The 4,983-nt window shown below is 49.4% G+C and overlaps 1 protein-coding gene across 5 annotated transcripts in view; it reads right to left on the minus strand.

Moving 5' to 3' along the window:
• TSPAN9 (tetraspanin 9) overlaps positions 1 to 4,863 on the minus strand; it is a 203,567-nt gene extending 198,704 nt beyond the window's left edge. For 3 of the 5 annotated variants that reach the window (XM_023759932.1, XM_023759930.1, XM_023759931.1), the window contains exon 1: positions 4,782 to 4,863. The gene's annotated coding sequence lies outside the window, so the exon portion shown is untranslated. The remainder of the gene's footprint in view (positions 1 to 4,781) is intronic. The other 2 variants (XM_014462051.1, XM_006096075.3) reach the window with 2 other exon arrangements.
• Between the last annotated feature and the right edge of the window lie 120 nt (positions 4,864 to 4,983).

The raw sequence follows: 4,983 nt of genomic DNA on the forward strand, positions 1-4,983 counted from the left end.
TTATTTGATATTTGTAGCATATTAAAAAGGGCCAAACGCAAAGGTCTAGCCATCATCCCACAACAACAATACATAGTTACAATTTTCCTGTGATGAAAACTTTTTAAGATCTATTCACTTTTCCAACTTTCAAATATACAGTACAGTATATTAACTACTAGATGCCCGGTGCACAAAATTCATTCATGGGTAGGGTCCCTAGGCCACGCTGACACCCGCCTTCGCCAGCCTGGAGCCCCTGCATGCCGGCCCCGCCCAAGTGGGCCCCCCCCATCACCCTGCCTCTGCCACTGCTGGTCCCCGCCCCCCCTCTCCCCCCTTCCCCGCTGCCACCCGCTCACCAGCTGGCCCCACCCCCCACCACCACCACTGCCACTGCCGCAGGTCGCCTCTCTCTGTGGGGCAACCAGTGGGGCGATGGGGGGGTGCCCCCGCTGGGACCTGCCTTGGCTGGCCTGGGGCCTGCAGGCTGGGGGGCAGCTCCTGTGTTAAGCATCTGCCTGGTGGTCAGTATGCATCATAGTGATTGGTTGTTCCATTGGTCATTCTGCCATTCGGTTGATTTGCGATATTAGGCTTTTATTATATAGGATAGGATAGTCACCATGCATACATTACATTCCCATGACAAGACTAATTTCTGGAAATGTCAGGGGTCCACACTGTGCCTACTCTATGTCTCTCAGCAGTGGGTACTGGGCCAAGGAGAACATAGAGGTGATTAGAATCTAAGCCTGAAGGAGCTTACAATCTAATTAGAGCAGCGGTTCTCAACCTGTGGGTCGCGACCCCTTTGTGGGTCGAATGACCCTTTCACAGGGGTCGCCTAAGACCATCGGAAAACACATATATAATTACATATTGTTTTGTGATTAATCACTATGCTTTAATATGTTCAATTTGTAACAATGAAATTGGGGGGTCACCACAACATGAGGAACTGTATTAAAGGGTCGCGGCATTAGGAAGGTTGAGAACCACTGAATTAGAGAAACTATGATACTCACTAGAACAGCAAGTGGCACTGCATCTTCCCAATGATGCTCAGAATCCATTTCAATCCCCCTTCATCCTTTCCTCACCACCCCAGCCAACCAATTCACAAACTGTCTCAATCCTTCTTCCAAAATGTCTCAGGTTCAGTCCTTTCTCTCCATTCCTCACAGCTATCCAGCCACTCTCCCCACCATGATTTCCCCTCTTAACAGACCCCAGACTCACGCACCGGAGGCCTAGCTCTGCTTCTGTAACCCCTATTCAAAACCCTGCCAAGTTCCCAGGGCCTCCTAAGGAGTACACATGGTGGGCATTCACCTTCTCTTGAATGAATGGATAGATGAAATTCTTTGGCTGGACATTTGAAGCTGCCTACAATATAGCCATTATCTCCCTATCAAGCCTTTTATTTCCCTGCTTCCCTTCATATAACCCACTCACTGGCCCACCTATGCTATTCACACACCCCAACACTTACTTAGTGCCTTTCCTCAGGTTGGTTCCTCCTCCCTTCTGTTAAAATGCAAGCCACCCTTCAAAGTTTATGTCAGATACCACCTGCTACATGAAGCATTCCTCCAGAATCAGGGTGATTTATCCTGCTGTTTGAACCCACATTCTCCTCTCACAGCCACTCACCTTATAGTTTGAATTGTCACTGTTGAACCCCTTTCTTAACCCTTTACTGCACTATAAGCCACATGAATACAAGGACCTTTACTTTTTTACTTTTTGCATCACCAGAACTTAGCACAGGCTCTTGTACTATGACACATACATACTAAGTATTCATCAAATTCACTGAAGAATCATCCCGTGTAATATATAAAAGCCAGGAGAGATGAAGACAAAAAATGTCATAGGAGCTCCAAAGAAACTTTTAGGATAGGTGGCCAGGGAAGGTTCCATGAAAGAGCTCAGACATGAGTAGGGTCTTGAAAGAGGGAAAGGAGGACTGGGGAAGAGCATTCCAGGAAGAGGGGACAGTATGAACTAAAAGACGAAGAAGGAATGAGCCAAGCATGCTTGGGAGATCCATCTGGCTAGAACTGAGGGTTCCTGGAGGGAGACCAGTGGGAGATAAGGCTACACAGGCAAGCCTGGAATGGAGAAAAAGGATGTCAATGCCAGGCTATGGCACTTGGATTAGATCCATTCCCTCAGTCACTGGGGACGACAACCACAGCAGGCCTGGGCCTTAATAGTAGAAAAAAAGAAGTCTTGTTCCAAGCATATTAGTCTAGTCTCCTCAGTTAGAGTATAAATAACAGCCACCATCTTCTGCACACCTGCTATGTAGAAGGCCCGAAGCTTCATGCTCCACATACATTACCTCATTGCTCCTCCCAAGGCCTGAAAGACTGCTATTGTTATCCTTACTTTGCAAGCAGGAAACTAAAGCTATGAGAGATGAAGGCACTTGCCCAAGGCCTCACCAACTCACTCATTCACTTAACAATACTCCAGTGCTGGAGGTAGACTCAGGGATGACGACCAGTGACTGGTCGACTGGTCGGCTACCCCTGGCCCAGGGGCTTCCCACTTAAGCTGAGCTGCTTCTCCTTAATTCCTCAAAGGCAACATTTATTAAGCACATAGTAGGAGCTGAATAAAGCACAGTAAGTAGGATGGAGGTTGCCAAGGGCTGGGGGAGGGAGAAATGAAAAGTTACTGTTTAATGGGTATACAGTTTCAGTTATGCAGATGAGAAAGTTCTGGAGATCTGATGCACAATGAATATACTTAATGCAATTGAACTGGACATTTTAAAATGTTTAAGATGATAAATTTTGTGTTTTTTACCACAATTAAATTTTTTTCCCACTTATTAATTGTCTGATTGGCTGCCAATATGATCTTATACTGCTAATTATCTGGTGCCGGCAGAGACTCTAGAAAGATTTTACCCCAATAACCCTCCAAAACAGAAATTTGGAAAGAGGAGGTAATGTGCCCAGAGCTGCACACATAGGCGGTGTTGAGGCTAAGATCCTCCAGCTCAACAGAGAAAAATGGCAGATGGCAGCACAGCACAATAGGAAAGCACAAGGCATGATGGGTCAGAGGCCACAGGTTCAAGTTCTGTTTCTTCCACTTAATGATTTCTGTGACCTCAAAGAAGTAATTTATTCTCTCTGAGCCTCATTTTCCCAACCTATAAGAAGGCAATTAAAAATAACATATACTTTAAAAGGTTATTTGTGAATCAAATAAAGTTATATACACCTAATGTGCAGAGAAAGCACTTGGCCAACTATATATTATTTTATAAACACTAGTTATTGTTATTAATATTAAATATCAGTTCCTAGATTTTAAAAGATTAATATCTGATTAATTCAAATAAAAAAATAATCCCACTTCCTTGTAGCCCACTCTCCGCTGTCCAGAGCCTTGCACACAGCAGGTCTTCCATGAATGAGTGCAGAACAGAATTACCCTTCAAGTTTTATCCACCCCTATCCGCTTCCATTCCTCACCCCCGACCCACCACCCAGCTGCAACAGCCATGCCAGAACCAGGCAGAGGGTAGGAAGCTGGTGTAAATGTCTGCCTCCCTGGCTGCATTCCTTAGCTAAATATAAATGATTTGTACAGTCCATTGTTTGAAATTGTCCATAATACCTCTCCTCCCCTCCATTACTTATGATGATAAGCTGACTGTACATCTTTATAGCAGAACTACATACAAAACATTCCCGATAACTATTTTTAGTAGAGAGAGGAAAGCGGGCTGGTACACAGGGATCAGAGCCTGAGTCCTCAGTTTTCCCCACTAGTCCAGGAAAGCTTCCTGGAGGAGGAAATGCCTGAGTCAGAGAAGAGGACAGTTGCAGGTCAGAAGGGCACTCTCACATAATGAGTTTGGTTCTCTGAACCAAAGGGAGGTGAGTGGCTGCCTTCTTATTCCCGTTTTGGGGATGGGGAAAGGTCCACACAGCCCAGGGGATCCCATACTACCCAATGCTTCAAATTTCCCCGGACACTGCAGGCATCCAGGGAAGAGGTAGAGAAGAGACCAGTATCATTTGCAAAGAAAGGCGAACCAAGACTCCAGTTTTGAGATACACAAGTACAAATACTGCCCTCATAACAAGCCAGTTTCTTCTTTGGACTTTTTTTTTTTATTTAACCACAAGAAAGTTTCTTAAAGTTCCAAAGCTGAGGCACAGATGGACTACATCTTGTACCTCGAGGTGTGCAAAGCTCTGTCACTCTGAGTGCCGATTAGCCAGCAGTGACCCAAGGAATGGGGGGAGGGGTGGGGGTGGGGGCAGGGGAGGGCCTCGGGCGGTATCCCAGTCCTGACCGAACCCCTAGCCCTCCCTGGGGCGCTGTATGGACAGCCCCCTAGCCACTGGGGTCTGCTGGGCCACACTGTCAGAAACCCATGACAGCTCCCAGGCTCTCCCTTTCTTCTGCACCCTTCCGACCGCCCATCCCTTCGCCAGGGACCCCACGGTTCACCCTCCCTCGCTCCACTCCCAAAAGGTCCTCCGAGCCTCTCCGTGCAGCTCCCTCTTCGCCCCAATCCCGGGACCCCCCACACACCTTCCTCTTCCTGGGCCGCGTCCTGGCCCTCGCAGAGAGCCTGCCCCATCCCTCCCTCATTCCGCCCCACAGCCGCCCTCCCGACACCCCCTTCTCGGGGCGCCCCTGAGGCGCTCCCCTCTCTGGAGACCTGGTGAAGGGCTCGCCTAGCTCACCCAAAGCCGGCCCGGATCCCGCAAGCTCGCCCGGCCCGCTCCCTCGCCCGCCACCCGCCCGCCCGGGGCCGCACTCACCGAGCTCCCAGGAATGCTGGATCCCGGCTCCCTCGCGCTCCCTCGCCGCCACCACCACAGCCACCGCCAGCGGAAACGGGGGCGGGGCCTGCCCGGGAATGGCGAGCTGCGGGCGGGCCGGCCGCGGGGAGGGGCGGGGCTATGCAGCGGGGGGCGGGCGAGCGAGTCCGAGGGTGGGGCCTGTCCGGGAATGCGAGGCTGC

The sequence above is a fragment of the Myotis lucifugus genome, unplaced genomic scaffold (genome assembly GCF_000147115.1).
Source record: "Myotis lucifugus unplaced genomic scaffold, Myoluc2.0 scaffold_167, whole genome shotgun sequence".
In the NCBI taxonomy this organism is placed as follows: domain Eukaryota; kingdom Metazoa; phylum Chordata; class Mammalia; order Chiroptera; family Vespertilionidae; genus Myotis; species Myotis lucifugus.